The sequence below is a fragment of the Impatiens glandulifera genome, chromosome 6 (genome assembly GCF_907164915.1).
Source record: "Impatiens glandulifera chromosome 6, dImpGla2.1, whole genome shotgun sequence".
Classification (NCBI taxonomy): domain Eukaryota; kingdom Viridiplantae; phylum Streptophyta; class Magnoliopsida; order Ericales; family Balsaminaceae; genus Impatiens; species Impatiens glandulifera.
In genome coordinates, this window is record NC_061867.1 from 46,877,706 (window position 1) to 46,900,244 (window position 22,539).

Below are 22,539 nucleotides of genomic sequence, written 5' to 3' on the forward strand. Positions count from 1 at the left end.
TCTTGAAGAGCTCCATGGGTCAAAGATCTTCTCCAAATTGGATCTCCGAGCTGGACATCATCAAATAAGAATGAAACCGACTGATTATCATAAAACAGCGAGGGTGTAGCAGCAGATCCCCACAAATTGGAGGCCATGAGTTCTTGGCCTATCCCCAATTCGATCAAACAGCTCTGAGGGTTTTTGGGGTTGACGGGCTACTACCGGAGATTTATTAAGGGTTATGGTATGATTGCTAAACCAATGATAGAATTATTAAAAAAGGGTAAGTTTCATTGGTCTGAAAGTGCCAATTCGGCTTTCAATCAGTTGAAACTAGCTTTATCAACACCCCCCGTTTTAGCCTTACCAAACTTTAGTCATCCATTTGTGGTGGAAACAGATGCAAGCAATGTGGGAATTGGCACAGTTCTAGTCCAAAACAATCGACCAATTGCATATATAGGTCGGGCACTTCAAGCTGCTAACAACCCTTCATCCACATACGAACGAGAACTTTTGGCATTGACATTTGCTGTGGAAAAGTGGCGCCCTTACCTGCGATATTCACCATTTATAGTTAAAACAGATCATGAATATTTGAAACACCTTCTGGAGTAGAGAGTTTAGACACCAGCCCAGGAAAAATGGCTCTATAAACTAGTTGGATACAACTTCACAGTTCAGTACAAAAAGGTAAAGAGAATGTCGTTGCTGACGCCCTGTCACGGAGAGAACCGATAGTGCAGTGTGCCGGGCTCTCGGTCTATCACTCACCAATACTGAAACGTCTTAATGATGTTTGGGCTACTGACCCTAATATGGTGAACCTTATAAATGAATTAAAAGAAGATGAGGATGTACATCCAGGGTATACCTTCATCAATGACAGTCTAAGGAAAGAAGGGAAGCTGGTTGTAGGGTTTCATCCAGAACTCCGATCGATCATCATTGCATCAATGCACTCTGCTCCTACTGGTGGTCACTCGGGATCCCTAGCTACAACAAAGAAAATACATTTAACATATTTCTGGCCTGGGCTAAGTCGTGATGTACGGGAATTTATCAGAATCTGCGATATATGTCAAAAGAACAAAGGTGAGACCTTCGCGCCAAAAGGCCTTCTCCAACCTCTGCCCATACCGAATAATTTCTGGCAATCAATCTCTATGGATTTTATTGAACATCTACCAGTCTCGGGTGGAAAAACGGTGATATTGGTCGTGGTGGATAGAATATCCAAGATGGGGCATTTTATTGCCCTTATTTACCATTCAAAGCACGCAAAGTAGCTGAAGTCTTCATCGACAATATTTTTAAACTTCATGGTATGCCACTATCTATAATTAGTGAAAGGGATAAAGTATTTTTAAGTTCCTTTTGGCGTGAGTTTCTTAAACTACAATGGGTACATCAAGCTCTCTCCACAGCTTATCACCCTCAAACCGACGGTCAAACTGAAGTAGTAAATCGGTGCATTGGTACATACCTGAGATGTATGGCTGGCCAACAACCTCATCAGTAGCATCGTTGGTTGTCTTTGGTAGAATGGTGGTACAATACGAACCATCACTCTTCTACATAGGTCTCTCCATTTGAAGCGATTTACGGTTATGCTCCTCCGGTGCACACTCCTTACTTAGCAGGGGATTCAAGAGTTGAAGAAGTTAATAAAACCTTCTTAGATCGAGAGACAGCCTTGAAATTGCTGAAATTTCACTTACTTAGAGCCCAAAATCGAATGAAACAACAACATGATAAACATCGAACTGAAGCATCATTTCAAATCGAGGATTGGATCTTAGTAAAATTGCAACCTTACCGTCAGTTATCAATTCGGGGAAATCACCACAAGTTGTAACCTAAGTTCTTTGGGCCATACCGAGTACTGGCGAAAATAGGGGAAGTCGCTTATCGTCTGGAGTTACCATCTGATGCTCGAATTTACAATGTCTTCCATATTTCGCAGCTCAAGTAGTATATGGGTACGCCTACTTCAATTGAGGAAATTCCAAAGCTGAAATCTTGTGACCTGACTCCTGAATCGATTCTGGAAGAACGAAATATCCGATCAGGTAAAAAGCTAACTAAACAGATGTTAGTTAAATGGGCGAATCAAAGTTGCGATGAGAATACCTGGGTAGATGAAGATGCTCTGGGCTTACGATATCCCAACTTGTTGATCGACTGGGGCCAAAAGAGAAGACGTTCAGTTCGATTTCGCCGAGGTCGTCGAAATGCTGGAGGAGTGACTCTTGATACAGACAAAAATCTGAAGGCTGATCCTGTGGAGGAGAAGAAGCCACCTGGAAATTAAAAGTTGCTAAGATTAGGACATCTATTAGTCCAAAATATGAATTAAGTCCTTTATGTTTCTTATGTTTTTCAGCCATTCTGTTAGGCCTTGTCATCACTATTATTTCCTTAACAAATTCTGTTAGAATATTCAGTCCTTCCAGATAAAAGGATCTGATATTCTAAATTGTTTAGTTACGTATTTTGGAATTGAAGAGCACTAGCTCAGCAGCTTTCTCCTCATCTTCTTCTTGGTATCATCTCTTATCTCATCTCATTCCCTGATCTTCTTTGAAAAATCCTAAATATTCTCTTTGTTGTATCATCATTCCATTGACACATTTATGGCTTACTCTGCTGGTTAGTAGCTTAATAGCATTAGAATTGATAATCCACCATTGAAGTTGTATATATTAGGCACAAGCTTTATGATATCTATAGTTGAATTGAAGTATAATATTATTTGATCTGAATCTCTGGAGAGTTTATTATGAGTTCATAACGAATTCCTCTTCGGTTTGTTACAGAAATTGAACTCAATTGCTATTTATGAATAATTTCATCCTTCCATTGACATATTCATGGTTTACTCTGCTTGTTGGTAGCTTAATATCATTAGAAATGCTAATCCACTATTGAAGTTGTATATATTAAGCACAAGCTTTATGATCTCTACAATTGAATTGAAGCATACTATTCTTTTATTTGAAACTCGAGAGTTTATGATTTCATAACCATTTTTTCCTCTAGCCAGTTAATTCTGATAATGTTATTGTTGGATCTCTTTACTATATTCCTTTAAATTCAGGTGCGTATCAATATCATCATTCTTTTTGATTTCTTAATCTATTATTGCTTGATTGAAACATATTTTAATGTTTTTTACTTTTTTTTGTTCAAATGTTTGCAGTTCCTAGTGAGCCATCATATCCTGTAGAGAGCTTGGTACTAGTGTATTTATTGATATCTTATAGGCTTATTGAATATGATTATCATTTTGTCAATATGCTTGGAATGAAATTATCATTCTTAGATTTTTTTTTCTCAAATCAATTCAGAGGCTGAAACAGAGTTCCATAACTTCTTTCAACAAGAATACTCTAAGAAGGTTTGCAGAAACAGTCTCATTGGATCCAGCAAAACATATGTCGTGGCTTGTTGAAAACATTATTTTTCTTGGTCTTATTGGATTCATCCATGGAGCAGAAGATTGGTATATTTTTATTTTGTTTCCTTTCAATTACAAATTAGTTTTTTCCCTTTCTGTCATCCTGATTTTTGGTGTTAAGTTCTGGCTTAATTTTGTTATATTATGAAGTTCCTTCATTTGAAGGAGATAAAGTTCATCATTTTTTCTCTTCCAATCAATGTAGTTTCTCCATTATTTGGATTTTAGAATGCTTCTGGGCCTATAAGAAGTTATAAGCTTAGATATGTTTTTAGATAGAATTATGATACTGGAAGCCCTTGATACTTTTTTATTTCTCTTATTACATTTTTTTATTCTTTTAACTTATGACATGTCTATTAATAGACACGCATAATAATTATGGATGGAGACTGTAATATATTTTTGGAGCAACTTTTTCAAGTCAATATTGGTGCCAATTTGAGACAACTCAATGCTGAGATATTGCTTGCCTTGTTCTGGAGGTTGCTGGAGAAATTTTTTACTACGGTTTCATCAGGTTTCTACAAGGTTTGTAGTTTTTTGTTTATTTATTTGCTGTTCTCATCATCTTTGGAACAACCCACATCTATTTACAATTAATAATCACTGCAAAACATGGAATTTCAGGATGATGAGCAGGGTTGGCTGTGTTCAGAGGATTTATGTCTTTTTCTCTTCATCTAAGTCAAAACATGTTTTCCATGAGCATCTCAACATTCTAGTCACAAAATTCAAGAATTCTCAAGGCAGATTTTTATCTTGATTTTTCACTAAAGAAGGTTTGTTTTAATGTCATCCCTTTTTACTGCCATCTAATTTGACATTTCTGATATTGTTTATTTTTTTCATGCTTTTGAGTATTTATTGTCTTATCTATCTTGTTTATCATTACCCTTTACTAAATACTTTTGTGTGCTTTCATTTATCAGCAAAAATAATTTTGGGACACAATATTTAGAAAAGCTTCATTTGCTAAAGTTTAAGTTACATTCCTTGTGTTTTGTATGAGAAGTATATGCAGAACATAGCGTACAGTTGTCCAATTCCTTATATACATAGTATCAGGGTTGTTGCTACTTATTATGTATTCTGTTTTGTGTATTCACTAACTTTGCTTTCTTATCTATGGTTCATCTTTCTTGGGACAGGTATTCCATTAGCTGTCCAACTGGAAAGCCTTCGCTCTTTCCTATTTCTTTATTCTCAATCAGATGAAAGTTTACTTGTCTAACTTCTGGCTGAATTTCCTTCGCTGCTTGTTCCTCTGTCTAGTGATATTCAAGTTATACATCTTTTTGGTTGAAGATTTTCATTCCAAGTGTACATTAAATGATTTTGTATTAATGACAAGAATATAATCTTTTCCTTTTTATCCAAATTTATGCATGTTATTATCTTCTTTCAGGATGTGCGAACTGCGGTATCTTATATAATTTAACCTTCTTTGTTAAAACTATGACAGGTGAAAGTGGAAAATGGAGTCACTTTCTCGGGGAACTGCTAAGCTTAATGGTTGAATTTAAAACATTGTTACTATCTGATAAAAATGTGATTTTCTCGTTTTTACATCTGTTCTGGGCTGCTCACGCAATAATCTTCTACTGCCAGAAACAATTGGAGAAAGGTCTTTAACTGATTTTATAGTACTTTTTTTGTTCATCTTATACATATTCCAGGCCATTGTATGATCTTTTCCTCTCCGTAATAGTTTTTGGTACTTTATGCCTATACCATAGAGAGTTGCATAACGTTACTACAATATTTAGTAACCACATCCCATTCTTTTCAGGTTTGAAAAATCTAAAAAGAATCAGATCATGCATTTCATTGTTGGCTTTGCTCTAACCTTCCTTCTTTTGCACTGGTAAGTTGTCAAAGGTTCTTAATTTCTTTTCCTTGTTGTACACTTGTATTACTGCTGTGCTTGAGCATATGTTTTTTTATATAATTGAGATCTTTGTTAACAAACTTGTGTTCCCCCGCCCTCTCCCTTCACTTTACAGCTAAACATCCTTTCTTTGGTCAAAGGAGTGGATGGTCAACTCTTACCTGTAAAAGATGTTAAAATATTGGCTAGCATTCTTTTGAAAAGGCGCCATGAATATCATATTCAACATGCAGAGTCTTGTCAAAAGTTATCAAAGACAGGGGTTTATATCCTCTGGCTTCTACTAGAGGTATGTGAAGTTGCATAGAATTTAGAGGTATGTGAAGTTGCATAGAATTTATTGTTTGCATTTATGTAGGTTATTATTATATGGTATTTCAAAGTAGGAAAAATATCTAAATTAATATTCTCTGATTGGTAGACCTGTGCTGAATTTGTATCTTCTTCACCTGGTGAATGTGAAGACCTACTATTGGAGGTGCTGTAGGTAAAAGATTTAATACCTCAATTCTTGTAGCTACAAAGTCCATTATATATTTTTCTCTTGACAATTGTTTTGCATTAGCAGCAGGGTGAGCCAGCCTCTAAAGATCCAGCTGTTTTGCTGCCTTTCATAATTGTCTTGAGGAGTCTCACTAACTCATCTTTTGGAGCTATGAGTAATAAAAATCAGGTTATTTTTAATTCTTTTCACTATTTTGTTGAATTGGCTATTCAAATACTAAAAATTCGTTCCCCAAATTTAAAATACTTATGAACCCTCTAGGGAAGCTCAAGTGGCAATGGGTGTTATCTTGGAGACCAATGGTCTCAGGTTGATTCCCACTTGAACTCCCTCATCATGTAAAACTTCAAAAACTTATTTCTTTGTATGTCACTGGATTCTCAATACTTGAGTAATGCTACTTTCTATTTAAAAGTGGTCAATAGTTTTCTCTTTATGTGTTTAGAGGTGGTTGCTGAGCCAAAGCAGATTCCTCCTTTTCAGAATGAATTGATTAACTCATTGACTGCCTCTTTGATTGACTCCTCAACTAAGGAGGATGATACATTAATTGATACATAACTGTTATGATTTCTTTGTCGTCAAACAATAAGTTTTCATATTTGTCAAGCCAAATATGTTTTTTTTACAGTTATGCTTAAGTCAGATGATGAAGTTGAGAATGTGATTGCAAAAGTACAGAATGGAATGGCTTAAAAAAGTTTAATGCTTTTACGAATCTTAAATGACTTAATGACTATTTTGCTGTTATTTGTATAAAAGTTTAATGAAATTTGTGTTTCACAGATGTGGTTGCAGGTCAAAAGAAAATTATTTCAGAGGTTGTTGCTATGAAGGTGGGAAGACCTGTCTCTCTTTCCAAGTTTGGTACCAACTGTGGAGGCCTTTTATTTTTTTATTATTGATTATGTTTTGTTTGTATTTCCAGCTTTCCGAACTTAACTGCAGCTCCAAGCAATTTGATTTAGCTAAAAATCAGTTAGAAAGTTGTAGACAGATGCATGTAGAGAAGTTGTTAAAAGAATTCAAATAATTTGTATTTTATGAGATAGTTTTATTGTAAAAATTTATATTAATTTTGTTATAATTAAAAATGTCAATAATTAGTATATATTAAATTTTCTTGATTATTAATTTAATTTAAAAAAATATTCAGATAAATTGTCAAAAAAAAAATTAATATTATAATATAAAGAATGGTTAAAAATGAAATAGACTTTTAGCAACGCCTAAATTAATGTTACCGACGCTTAGTTCAGCGTCGTTATAACTTGCGCCTACCTTGCTTCTGGCGACGCAAGAATAAGTGTCGGTAATATTTTTAGCGACGCTTTTAAGTCCACTATAATATTTAGATCAAAATATGTTTTAATCTTACTTAAAGCTTTCGAATAGTATCAAAACAAACAATGGAGAAAAATTGGAAAAACGAAGGAGAGAAAATAATGTGGCGCAATCTAATTGGTTGAAAAATTAAAATAATTTTTCTTTATTCTCTTTCTTTAAACTTTTTTTTTTCAATCATTAAGAATGTGAAGTCATTCTCTCTCAAATTCTTTCCTAATTTTTTCTCCCTTATTACTCCTCTAGTATCAAATAATAATTTTTTGATATGAAATATTAATTAAATATCTTATCTTTTCTTTTAAGTTTGGTAATCTTTGGTATTGGAATTGACATTGAAATTGGAAGGTTCAATTTCAAATTTTATGTTTGTATACCTTTTATTATTAAAAATTAGAATTTCAATAGAATTAAATCTACTGTAATTTTTAGGTTTGAATTGTAATTATTTTTTAAAATATTTTTTTAATGTTTTTCTAACAAAAAATAACTTATTATTTTATAATTTAAAATACCTTAAAAATTTTCAATCGATATTTTTTTTTTGGAATTTAAGATGTTAAAATATTGAATAGATATATTTTTTTTAATATATGAAGTTAACATGCATGTTAAATTATTAAATTATTTTATTAATCTCTTTTCAATATTTTAAAACAGATTTTAATGATGCCTTTACAATCTTAGAAAACATATTTTTATAATAAAACGTCAAAAATAAATTATTTTGTTAATCTAAGTAATTTAACTTTAACCCTTCTTCATTAGGTTTTACATAATTATGTTTTTTCAATCTTAGAAAATAGATTTTAGTGATACCTTAACATCTTGGAAACAGTTTTTTCTCATTTTCTATATTTACTCATTTTAAACTGAAAAATATATAAACTTTTTAATATATAGTCAAAATAGAGTTGTAATATATTAAAAACTGATATCTTATAGTCGAATATATATGATTGAGTCAAATAACTCAGCTAAATATATGCAGATTTAAACAATTTTGAAATTATAATGTTTATGAGTTTTACTTTTAAGCTATATATTTAATTTTTTAAATATTGAGTATAATTATTATTATAATATATATTTGATATATGAGAAAGAAATATGTATATGAATAAAAAATAAACTTTTTACTATTTTTGAGTTGTTCTTTATTGTTAATTATATTTATTAATTAATTAATTTTTAAGTATGGTCTATTTAATGCCAAATTTATTTAGTTTAAAAATTATTTATTATTAATATTTTTAAACTTGAAATTTATATCTTTATTTAATAAAATAGTCACTTGGGTTTATATTTTTATACTTAATTTTGTTTAATTAAATCTTTACTACTTTAAATTATGTAGAATATTTAAAAAAATATATCAAGTTAACCTAATATTCATTTAAAAATCCAATTGGACGAATATTTTGTATGGCAAAGTCTAAAATATAACTTCACTTATAATAGATTTTAAATTTATCTATAAACAAGTTGTAATGTTTGGTTGGTGGTACAATGTATAAATTATACCAATATTATTATAATAGGGTGTTTTATTTTATTGTTTTTTATTAATATAATTTATATCCCTATATAATTTATACATCATATTTGGTATAAAATGATAACTAGTCCCATAAACACAACATTATTCTTATATTACTTAATTTTAATTTCTTATTATACTTTATTAATATTATATATAACTTATTATTAAATAACATATTAATTATATTTTATTTAGTTTTAATATTATTATTAAATATAATCATTTTTTAATTTTTTCTTAGTACAATATTTTTTATACATAAGATAAAATAATAAATAATATTATTTATAATATAAGGAAATATATAAATAATAATAATAATTTTAAATTAATATTTATAAAACTTATACTACATTATATATATATATATATATATATCCGACCCTAAATTATAAACCATACACCATTTTATAATTCATACCAAATATCAATAACATATACAATTTATACTATCCTATTTGGTTACAATTTATACCTTTATACAACTTATACTTGTATAATTTGTAGGTACCAAACTTGGTGAAATACAATGCATGAACATATTTAATACTTATTGAAAAAATAATTATTACACTTAATCATTTATAATCATAAGCTTTAAAATACTTAGAAAAATATTTATAAAACTCATCAAATTCATAACATAAAATTTTTAGTTTAAAAATATATAAAATTCACTGTAAATAAAATAAACTAAATATGTATTGTGGGATGTAAATGTAATTGTAATTGGTATAATTTCTCTCGAAATGTGATTAACTGATATATACCATATTATTTAGGTAATTTGATGATTAACTTTAATATTAAATAAATTATGATATTTCAAGAAGTATGGTCTAAGAGACTAAAGATGTTAGTATTTAATTTTCAGTTATAAAAATAATATTTATTGTATTGAATTCAAAATAATAATATTTAATTATCATAATTAAGTGTCAAAGTGGTGGTCATTCATCACTTATATTTAACAAAAATAATTTTTATTGTCAACACTATTTCATTGGTTTGCTCGGTTTATCTATTTCTTCACTTATTATTATTTGTGTGATTGTTGAATATTTTACATTAAAATTTTAGTCTTTATTTGATCCAGGCGTGACAAACTAACACCCATGCCCGACGATTCCATGACGAAGGTCCTAGTCAAGTCATAAAATGGTCAACCGTGCTTCCAACACAAGAAACAATCGCAAGACACTCACGGGTGAAAAAAGAACGTGTAGCACGACTTGAGGTTTTGGCCTTCTTCCCTAAGACGACAACGACGACAACATGAAAATTTTCCATCTTTTGAAAAAGACAACTTTTCTGTTTCTCAACCATTTGTTTTCATTTAAAAAGAGAAATGATCGCGAAAGGACCATGATCATTTCTCATAATTCCTTGCATGAAACTAGCGACTGAACATGTCCGATTTGTCCGATGAATGTTTGAAATATTTTTGAGAAATCGGGGATCTAAAGTTGTTTGGTGTTCACTTGATGCAAGGTTGTCCTTCACACGTCCATTACATCATTTGTGGTAGACGGTCGAGGCTAGAGAGAGTTTAGAGAAGATAAAAAAAGCTATTTTTGTTCTTAGAGCTCTCGAGATTTTTTACTTTTGTAGTTAGAATTCTATGTTCGTGTTCTAGTCAATTAGAGTGTGTTCCTTGACTCTTTTGAAAAATGTGTACCGATTTCGAGTAACGCTTCTTGATCACAAGTATTTGCATTTTTTATAGTTTAGATTTAGAATATATGACAACAACGTAGACGAATGCTCCTCTGAATAAATTGATACCAAAACTAAACACGCGTTTTATGTTTCAATTCATCTTTAGATGCATGTTATAGGATGAAATAAATCAATAAAGTGTAAAATAATATTCTTTTAAATGGTGAAGAGTTTAAATTAGAGACTGTGTAACCAAGCACCGAACTTAAAATAAAATCTATAAAACGCGTTTGAACACGCATACTATTTTTCTTTCATAATTTATCGATGAGTAAAATATGTTGCGACTCTAAAAAAGTCAAAACTAGTCCAAAACGAAAGTTTTAAATTCACTCTAGTTGCACCTACCATTTTAATTTATCGTTTCATCAAGATGATATCGTCCCTAAAACTTCATCTCATGTCGAAGATTATCAATATAAGTTATTTCTACCTTTTTAGTTTTGTAGCTGTAAGTTATATGTATTTAGGTTTTTCAGTAAAGAATTTTATGTGCAAGGTCCTATAAGGCCATGTACATCGTCTTATAAGGCCACGTGCATCACATTTTGTGTTAAAAAAAATTAGTTTTTTCATTTAAAAATGTCATGTGCAGAACGTTATAAGGCCATGTGTAGCGCCTTATAAGGTCATGTGCACCACATTTTTTCTGTCAAAAAACATATTTATCCTTTTCATTTAACAATGCAATGTGCAGCGCCTTATAAGGCCATGTGCATCACCTTATAAGGTAATAGGTAGCGCCTTGTAAGGCAATGTGGAAAACATCTTTCTTTTAAAAAATTATTTAATTTTTTCAGTTAACAATGCAATGTGCAAGGCAATGTGCAACACATTTTCTCTATTAAAAAAATATTTAGAGAAATGGAACTCTTTAATATAATCTGACTAAAGATTGTTGATATTGTAATTAACTTCTCAAATATTTTATTTTTTTAGTTACCTAGCCATATGATATATTAACATGAATATGGGACTTTGCAGATCTTCATTCTTATTGTTTAAAGTGAATATTTTTATTTTTTCCGCATCAACATGACACTCAAAAAATTCCAAATAATTGGCAACCTTCTATTGTTAAAATAGACAAAATGGGAGGATAAATATTTAACAGTTTCAAACCTAGTAATACGCTGAACATATTTAAAATTTAATCGTTCAATTAACAAATAATCTCTTTCCCTGTTTATAATTTTCTTACCTTGGTAAAATAGAACCAAAAATTTGTGGATTTCATGGAATGAATAGTCTGCTGCTTTAATAGTACAATTTCATCTCAGAGTATTAAAATTTTTATGACAATCACTAAAGAATAAAACATATTGTGGAATGTACTATATAAGACACATGGAGACTTATACTGGAGATAAAATAGAATGACATCATGACATTGTAGTTTATACAGTTTTAACATGTTTGAATGTTTGAGAATTTTCTATACTAATTTGTAAGACTTATTTTTTTAAAAGTAAAAGGAATAATTTAGACACTTAGAATAAAATACCGCGCAGTTATAAAGTTAGAGCTCAACACTTTTAGGAGATTATTGCCAAAAATAAGTAGTGACTTATATAAGAAGATTAATAAACGAAGAATGCAGTCGAATAAATGAAAGTAGTGACTTGATGAAAGTTTGACATTTATAAAGATTAAAATTAATAAAATTTATATTTATATAAATAGAAATTTTAGTTTTAATAATCCATATGTTATTATTTATATAAATAAATATTTTAGTTTAATAATCCATATTTGTAGTTAGTTTTTTTAAAAGAATATGACCTTATAGGGCGTTGCACATGGCCTTATAAGGCACTTCCCATGACATTAACTTTCACTAAACATATTATTTACATAAAAAAACCCACAAGTCTTTATAATGTCCTTAAAATTTTCATAAATACACATCATAATCTTATGTGTTGTGAATGAGATAGTAGACATTCACGTTTGTAGGGATGTGGAGCCGATGTTGACATTGAAGTTGTAAGCGAAAATAAAAACACAATTATAACACTTTTATTAAACATAACATAGATCACATAGAAAATAATTAAGATACTCAATAATGCCGCCAAACCATTTTTCAAAATCTTGAGGCCGATTTACTTACAATCTTCTCAATGAAAGTTTGTTTTCAAAAAACAAATGTTGCACGCGACATTGTTAACTAAAAAACTAAATATTTTTTTTAACAGAAAAAGTTATGCACATATAGCATTATAAAATGTTGCACATGAAATTGTTAACTTAAAAGCTATATATAATTTTAACCAAAAAAATGTATTGCGTGCTCATAGCATGATATGGCGTACACATACCATTGTTCACTAAAAAGGCTAAAAAAAACTAACAGAAAAAAGTGATGAATAATGGACACTAGAATCTAGAAACCAAACTATAAAAGTAATAAAACGGTACATTTTGGGGTCAACAAATGATTTGTTTAATGCTTCATCTTTTGCGATGTTGTCTCTATTGTATTCCGAAATAAAATCTTAAAACTTCATTATCTATATAAAAAAGTTTGTGTATGACTATAATTGAAAATCTTACCATTTAGTGAAAGAATTTGTAGTATTTGAATTCACGTAATGAATAAATATTGGGTTTTTTTTGGAAAAATGACTTAGCGTCACTTCATTAAAAGTTTCCAAAAACGGGAAAAAACCCACGAGTTTAAGAGATCATTCTCGACAGGCCTAGAATGATTTTGAAGTCATAACATTCTGATTAAAAGCTAAAAACGTAAATGAATTATCTAATTACAATGCTTTCAATTCTAGTTAGTTCAAAAAACGGTAAATTCCAGTTCATGCAGATATTCCAGTTCTGCTTTGTGCATGGAATTCTTCTCCACGTTCCCGCGAGGGCGCTACAATCCGATATATATCTTTCCATAACTCTTCAATGCTCTTGCGGGTTCTGCCATATACCCTTGCATTCTGTTCTTGCCAAATGTTATACACCACTACTCCAAAACCGCACTTGAACACGCTTTTTGTAAATTTATTTCCCCTGTTTTGATTTCATTCCATTCGCTCGGGAAACATATCAGCTCCACGCTTTTATAGAATCTGTCCCAAAGCTCCGAAGCAATAAAATAGCTCTAGAATATGTGATCTATGGTTTCTTTATTTCCTCTGCATAGAATACAACTCGCGTCCATGATGCTCATATACTTGCTGATACGATCACGAGTGTTGAGTCTTTCCTAGAAGGCGAGCCATAGGATAAACTGGTGTTGAGGGATAATCTTCGTTGACCATACAAGATGAGCCCATTTTACTTTCAGCGTTTTTTCCCGGGTTACCTCTCATATTTTCTTCGATACTAGCTTCCCATTGTCCTCAGCTTTCCATTCATGAATATCCGGTCTGTCGTGTAGTTGTATGTTACTTATATGATCAAGTATCCTCTATCCTTCTGGATTTCTTCTTAGGAGTGAGTCCCGATTCCCGTCTTTAATGTTTTTGATTTTTGCTTCTGCGCAGTCCTTTCTAATACGGGTATTTTGAAACTCCTCCGTGTGGATGAATGACTGGTTTTCAAACCAGGAGTCGTGCAAGAATATAGTGTCTTTCCCTTCCCCTAGCCGGATGTAATAAAGATCTGCAATATTGCTTCTTAATTTAAGAATCTTTTTTAGAGACCAGCCCATACCTTCATAAATTTTGCAGGTCCAGATACTGATTTCGTATTTCATAAACCTCCTATTCACCCATTTGATCCATAATAACTCTTGATTGTGCTCCAAAGCCCATAGATGCTTGAAGGTGAGAAATTTGTTCCACTTGATACTGTTCTTCAAGTCGATGCCTCCCTCGTCCTACAGTTTGCAGAGAGCGGTCCATTTGACTTTCTTTCCTCCTCTTCCGCTACTGCCCCAGATAAAGTTCCTCATCAGCGTGTCGAGCTCCTTCATTACATTCTTCGGAATGACTATCTGTTGCACCTGATAGCCAACTATGCCCATGACCACAGTTTTGATAAGTTCGATCCTCCCCTGCATAAGAAAGTTTTTTTGCTGTCTAGCCATATATCGTGTGTTTTACCTTTTCAATCAATGGCTTGCAATGTGAGATCTCGATCTGCTTCGTAGTTAACGGAATTCCTAAGTACCTTACGGGAAAACTTCCTTTCTTGATGTCCATGATGTTGAAGATGTCCTACTTTGTTTCGTTCTTCACGCCTCCATAAAATGCCACATTTTTGCTTTCATTAATAGTTAAACTTGTAACCTCAGAAAAGAACGTTAGTGCAACCTTAATAGTTTTAATGGAATCAATGTCTGCGTGCGCTAGAATGAACAAATCATCAGTAAAATATAAATGGGTTACCTCCTCTACCTCACACAATGGGTGAAAGATGTATGGACGATTCTTTCGGAACATCGCGAAGATGCTCTCAAAGATCTCCATGATAGCTACAAAAATGTAAGAAGAGAGGGGGTCCCCTTGCCTTACCCCGTTTCCCCTCTTGAAATAGCCTCTTTGGACTCCATTGACGATAACAACAAAGCAAGATGATGAAACGCACTACATAATCCAATCAATAAAATTTATAGGAAAAGTAGAAACAACCAGAAAGTCCCAAATGGCTTCCCATCTAACTGAGTCAAAAGCTTTCTTGATATCTATTTTGAAAGCCACTCTTAGGGATATTTTCTTTTTCTCGTAGCCTTTTAAAAGGCTCTACATGAGAAGAATATTATGAGACATTGTCCTGCCGGGGATAAATGTAGATTGGTTAAGATTTATAATTTTTCCTATGACATTTTTAAATCGTTTAGAAATGATTTTTGAAATTATTTATAAATCACATTGCAGTAGGAAATTGGTCTGAAATATTGTACTACTCGGGTACCGTATTTTTAAGGATCAAGGTTAGGACCGCTGTAATCCATTGTTTTAACATCTTCCTATTCTTGAAAAACTCTAGAACCCATTGAGTAATTTCTTTACCCACAACCGACCAATTGTCTTTGATGAACTGTGCATTAAACTCATCATGACCCGGGCTTTTATTCCCATCAATATTAATTAGATCTTCTTTAACCTCAACCCTCGTGACCACCCTTATCAGCTTGCGACTATCTTCTACAGAGATTTTCCTATCAATATTCTGATACAAGGTATTCAGGTGACTTTGATTCTGCTTTCTTGTACCCAGAAGCTGCTTACAGAAATTGATAGTCAAATCTTGTACACCCTTTTGACCCTGAATATATCCATCATCATCATTCTTCAGCCTATATACATTGTTTCTCATGTTTCTAGCCTTGCATTTTCTGTAGAAGAAAGTTGTGTTTTTGTCACCCAACGAGAGCCAACTCTGTCTTGATTTATGTCTAACAAAATTCTCTTCAAGCTGACTCAGCTTCCTGAAGTTTTCAAGTGCATTCCTTTCTGTTTCATTGAGTTTTACATCACTATCATCCCTTCATAACCTTTTTTAAACTTCTTCTAGTTCTTCTCTAGCAGCCATAACTCTATTTGAGATATTACTGAATTTCTTCTTGTCAAAGATTTGAAGATAATATTTCAGGAGCTTAAGCTTATCAGAAACCCTTTACATGTTGGATCCCCTGACATCTGTAGACCATACGCTTTCGAGAATACCCTTGCATTTGTCATTTTCCATCCAGAAATTGAAAATTTTAAAGGGCCTTTTAACATTTCTTCCTTTCCCCAGAACAATTTAATCGGGCAGTGATCAAATATTCCCGGATTCAGAACGTGAAGTTGACTTCTCGGAAATTGGTTAATCCAGTTCTTAATTACTAGACATCTGTCAATTCTACTTCTTCTAATTATCTCATTCCCTCTCGTAGAAGACCAAGTGAAGAAATTCCCAGAATTGGTAGGCTCGATACAACCCATATCTGTAATGCAGTCATTAAAGTCAATCATATCCTGAGTTTTTTCAAATTCTAGGCTACGATCAGATTTGCTTCTAGTTACGTTGTAATCACCGAGGACAACCAAATATTTATCACTACCGATCTAGTTTCTAAGACAATTTTAGAGGAGTCTTCTGTCAGTGCTTGAGTTGCTACCATAAACAATAGCCAGATTAAACACGATTCCTGTGATTCTGTCTTTGACCTCCACTAGGAATGCTTGATCATTGAAAAGAGAGCCCTGACCTCAGCAACTTTGTTATCCCAGATAACCCATATTCTGTTTGTTTTTGTCATTTGAAGTTTGAATGATTTCCCAGCTGCTATCAATACACAATTTGCTAATCTTCTCAACGTTCCGGCTTTTGACTTTTGTCTCAAGAATACCCATAATAGTGATCTTCTAGTTCTCAACGATCCTCCTGATTTCTTTGTATTTTAGAGGGTCATTGAGTCCTCTTATGTTCCATGTAACTATATTCATGAATAGATATAAGTGTTGGGTTCCTGACTTTCTAGACTGTCCTGGACCTCTTCATTAGAGAAATCGTAAGCATCATTTTCCTTGCTATCCTCAATGGCTACATCTTGATTACATGGAATACCATTGCCATTGAGTGTGAGTTTCCTCACATAGATTTCACCTTCTCCCGTTATAGAGTACATGGCTTTTAGATATAGGATCTTTCTACTTTGTCTTCTATTTTCAGCTTGTTCTTCTTGAGTAAGTCTTTTCTGACTTTGAACCTCTTCACTACTGAATTCATGCATGTTATCGTTTTAATTCGCTCTACTTCAAAACCAAGGCTCACTGCCTTATTCAAGACCAAATTGTCTTCTTCTACACTTGATCTTTTGATTTCACAAATCCCAAGATTTCTCAGTCATTTCTCAAGAGCTTTTATATAGCTTGTTAGATTTTCAATGTTTTTTTGTCCAGGATTCTTCTGTTCATTATCTTGAAAGGTGGCTCTAAGCCCATAAATCGGGTCATTTCGAATTCTGATGACATTGCTTTTTCGGTTCCTTCTTGCATTCATAGAATTGTGAAGAGTGGACTCATAACCTATTGGAGTGCCATCAGATCCAATTTTTCTTGTTTCATATGGGACAAGTATTCCCCGTCCTATAGATCTTTGAATTTCAGAAACTTTAGAACTAGGACATGTAGTTACATCAAGACCAGTTCTTTGAACAGTATTGGGACCAGTTGAGTTAGGACCAACAATAGTATCATCCACAATAATAGGACTTGTGTTAGTATTAGGACTAATATAGTTGGGACCAACAATGGTTGCACCTTTTTCATCAGGACTGGTAGTAGTAAGTCCGGTAACTTGAGTAGTATCAGGATTAATAAGTCAAGGACCATGCTTAACATGGTCAATATGGCTAGGTACGGTAGCATTAAAGACCAGTGTGGCTATGTCTAGCTTTATTAGGACCGATACCCTGACCAGGACCGACATTTTGAACATGACCTATTCTTGAGAAAACAGAATCCCTAGGACCGATTCCCTGAACATGACAAATAGGATTAGCGTTAGCAGGGTCAGCTTGTACACTTACCCACTTCATTCTTTTTCCTATCTTTTTCCTTACCCTTATATGTTCTTGCTTTTGGTTGCCCATCCTATCATTATTAGTGCGATTATTTCTGTTAAGTTCGGTCCTGCTCACATTTCTCTTAACCTGAGCCTAGTTAGAGTCATTGATACCGCCTTCCTGAGCGTTGTTATTGGCCTTCAATTTTAGATTATTATTGAATGGACATTTATTCGTAGCATGTGTGAAAGTGCTACACTATATACATCGATTTTGTTTCCATTCGTATTGTACTCCAATGTCAAATAAATTTCCCAGTCTATCTTTAAGTTCAAGCTTGATTAGAAGAGAGCTACTTGGATGAATTTCGACACTAACTCTGGCCACAGATACACGCTCGTAGCCTTCCATTGGTGGGTCAAACATAAGTGGTTTGCCTATAATGTTTGAAATATAGGCCAGGACCATTGGGTTGCATTGATGTGGTGGAACATTCTTGAGATTCACCCAGATTTGTTCAAGTTCAGGCGGTCTATGATTAGTATTAAGTTTCTCGCTCCACTTGTACAACTTCAATCTTTTTCCTCTAATAAAGGTGTATTCGCTCTTTATGATCAGCTTTATTTCGCTTCCATTCCTGAAGCAAAAAAGTAGAATCTGTGATCATTGATTGTGATCCTCTCCAGACTAGAGGATTCCCACTGACCCATCAACGTTCTTTTAACCTCAGCAAATGGTGCCTTCATGTTGTCCATAAAGTGACCAACTATGACAAACTCCCATGTCTTTACGCATTTTTCTTCAATTTCTGGTGGGAGCTCAAACCGGTGCGGATGATCAAGTATAATTACCTTTGGGTATAAGGTGTCTATCTGTAATTTTCCCTTTTCTGGATTGTTCATGGCATTTCTATTCTACACCTTTCCTTCTTGCCAGGTTTTGTTTGGGTTGCTCATGATTGTATACACCTTTATTTTATTACTTTTCGAAATTTCCTTCATGGCGTCAACCGTCCACTTGATCATTTCATCATATTGGTCTTTGTTGAAGAGATTCCAATTCTTTAAATAGTAACTGTTGAAATGAGCATTCAACTGATCATTTCTTTCCCGGGGCATCGTAATCTCTTGTTTATTAACTTGGAAAAATAGCTTCTTCATCTGGTTTCTCAGTCCTGCCAAATTTGTTATTTCATTTTTCCTTATTACCACGTTGGACCAGCAATAGGATCCTTGTTATCAGCCTGCGTATTTTCATTGTTGGGAATTGCAGCAGTAAGAGGAGCTAAGGAGATGACTGTTTCAAGGTTTCTATCTTTCCTGACTTGTTTGTTCTTTTCGGCCCATCTAACCCTTGTATTTCCCACAAAACCATTGCCTTCAATTGTTCCAATCTTTTTTAGAATATCCCCTTCAGTGCTCTTCTCTTGTGTACTAGTTTTCCTCTTTTGAATACTATCAATTGGAATTGTAGGATCCATATTAACGAGTGGAGAAAACGCACTCATTTTCAATATCTTAGGGTTAACTTCGGGTGTCATGGGTTCCTTGGGATTTACATCAGCATTCTTCTTGGAATTTGAGTTATTTGTCTTCATGTTTTTAATTTCTTTGATTTTCGATCCATTCTTACCCTTCTTAACTGTTTTAGAATTATTCGATCTATTACTTGACCGATCCTTTCAATTTTAGCACTTGTTTTAGAAGAACTATGCCCCTTTACTTTTGATTTGATTTATGTTGCTGACATCTTCTTCATGGACTTATGATATTCAAGGTCACATATTATTGTTTCATCAAAGTCGATGTTATCGTCTGATTCCAAATAAACATCCATGCTTTGGTTCTTTTGATTCGACCGGTGGCTCATAGCTTTGATTGTAGAGTTATCATCCTATCGATTAAGACCAGCAGAGGAAGCAATTGTGTGACCAGAAACATGAGTAACATCAGGGCTTATGTGATCAACCATATTATCTTTTTCAGACCCAGCCAAAAAAAACCATTGGCTAACCCCTTATCAGACCCGGCCAAGAGAAAATCGTTGGCTAATTCTTCTAGTTTCATACATTCTTCACTTCTTATACCCTAACTTATATTCTAACTCAACTTATTTGTAGCTTCCACTAGATCCATACCCAGACCTATATATTCAAATAGATTGTCATTCATGGTGCATCAACATACGAATCAATATAATTCCTAGCCAAACTTTCAGCATTGACTATACAAATCAAGTTTAGTTCATCATCCTTTAGATCTATTTTTTTAGATTTTTCTGATTTAGTTGAATTTATTTCCATGACCAGCTTCAACTCAGATCCAATTTCTTTAGTATTTTCAGATTCTGTTAGACTATGTCCTTCAACAACTTCAGCTAGATGTGTAAGTTTTTTAGAAGATCCTGCAATTTTAGCCTCGGTTTAGAATCTTGGGCGCATTCAGTGTCTTCTGTTCAAACTTTTTCTAGCCTAGTCCATAGTCTAGTTGTCTGACTTTCCATCTGATCCTTAGTAGGGCAGGTAGACTTAGATTCTGTTCATCAATGGAACCCAAGAATTTCAGTTTTGCAACATTTCTATTGCAGAACAAGATTATGAAATTATGTCCTTCTTTGGACCCAATGGAATATGAGCAGTTGATATCTCCAACTCTGTAGAGGCAATTTCAATATGACCCATTTTCCCCAGTTCAGCATCCTCTCTAGCAGGATCGGTAAGCTCTGTTTTATGATATTTCTCTGCACCTGAATAACCAAAACTATCATGTTTTCCTGTTTCTGAAACTAACCCCGACCTTGTAATATTCTTTGAACCTACTAATTCTCGACCATCAGTCTTATTCAACCCTGTTATATTTTCCTCAATAGGAACACCAATACCAACTTCAGTAGGATCATTCAAAACATACATAGAGCTCATCATAATGTTTTCACCCGATGCAGAAACATACCCCAACATTGAGCTTTCAATAGGACCCGATAAACTTGTACAATTTATGTCCTTTTCCTGCATTACCTTAAAGCCCTTTTGACAGATTATCTCCAACATTGGGAGCGAATTTTTAGCACAAGCAACCCGATTCTCATCAGTTTTAGCCAAACAAGATTTCAAATCCAATTTCCCAGTAGAATGACCGGTCAGGTCTAGGGTACCAACCAGCGACCCTAACGGTTCATTCTGTGCAGCAATTCCAATAACAATAGATAATTATAGATTTAAAGTTCTATCATTTCTATATGCAGTACTCTCTTTTCCTATCAATTTAATCCCATCATTTCTATTATGAACATGCATATCATTACAGTATCAATCCCCAATAGAACTATTCTTATATAATTCATCAGTATGTGGAAAAGAACTCATACCCGATGATGTATTTGGCATAGAATCAATAGGCGCATCTTCTCCATTTTTTAGGACTTCATCCATTATTTCTGGCTTTTGCTTCATGGGATTGTTAAGAGACCTGTGAGTTTGTCTATCAGACCTAGCCTTGTTGTTTATCGACGGCCCCTTCAGCATCTTCTTAGGATCATCAGGGAGGACTTGAAGGACGCCCCTTGCCCGAGTAACAACACTGGACGGGCGTGTACCAGTCATTGGAAAGATCAAGCGCAAACTGTCTAATCTTTAAATGAGCCACAGAGGTTGGAATTCTACCGCAAAGGGTGGACACACCGGAATAGGGGCTTGAAGATAATTACTCAAACAAAAAGGGTTTAAGTAATTTTGGAACGGTCTGTAGCTTCCAAAGCTTCCTCCAGACCGAACACTTGATTCAAATAGCGAGAAAGAAGTTCAATGGAGACCTACCCGCACCTCGCGGTGTGGTTTGATGTCCCGACTGAGATCCGAACTAACCTATAAGCGAAAAGTGAGGAGAGGAAGGCGACCGACGCCAATTCCATGTCAGGTCTCTGCAAAAGGGGTTTTTGACGAAATGCTCCGGTCGACGGTAGGAGAAGATGACCGAGATCGTTCCTTGCACAACAGAACACGTTCTAGAGGGCGCACGACAACCGATCGAAGGCGTTGGAGGATGGAGGCCGACTTCTGATGTAGAAGCGTGGTCATGGTGAGAATCTGTGTCGTTTCTGTCGTTCGTGTCAATCGTGTCAATTGTGCCGATTGTGTCGATCGTGCCGACAGCGACCCAAATATCCGATCCATAAACTAAAATCGCGATATCTCCCGATTCCTCTGGCCAAATTAAAATTCTTTCGGTCAGATTGTAAGGGGGAAAGAGACGCACCTGCTGGTGAAATTTGAGATCATTCGTCGTTAGATGCTCCGGCGACGTTGATGTGCCGGTCGTGCCCGAGGTGAGAAAAAATAAATCTCCAGATAAAATTTCTCTCTCTAGGTAAGGTTTAGGATTTGGAGACGATATTCGCTGGAGAAATTTGAGAGAGGGAAACAATTTGACGACAATGAGCGGTAAATAAATTTAGAGAAGATTGCAAACGTTGAAGCTCATGTCGTATTCGTGGCATTACTTTCGTTACAATTTCATTGTCTCTATCATTTCTCCTATTTTTAGGTCAGGGTGATAGTAGATCAGATTACATCAAATTTTTGAATAAATTTTAATTCAGCTCGATTAGGTCGATTATACTAAATCAATACGTTACATGTTTCTCTATATCT

General features: G+C 33.7%; 1 long non-coding RNA gene across 2 annotated transcripts; it reads left to right on the forward strand.

Moving 5' to 3' along the window:
• Nucleotides 1-4,918: 4,918 nt before the first annotated feature.
• On the forward strand, nucleotides 4,919-6,949 carry LOC124941106. 2 transcript variants are annotated; one of them, XR_007099599.1, is made up of 6 exons: nucleotides 4,919-5,069; nucleotides 5,235-5,309; nucleotides 5,449-5,622; nucleotides 5,755-5,820; nucleotides 5,902-6,006; nucleotides 6,625-6,949. It is a non-coding gene; the product is annotated as an uncharacterized LOC124941106 (long non-coding RNA). The 2 variants fall into 2 exon arrangements; XR_007099598.1 differs by lacking the exon at nucleotides 6,625-6,949 and adding an exon at nucleotides 6,470-6,530.
• Nucleotides 6,950-22,539: the final 15,590 nt, after the last annotated feature.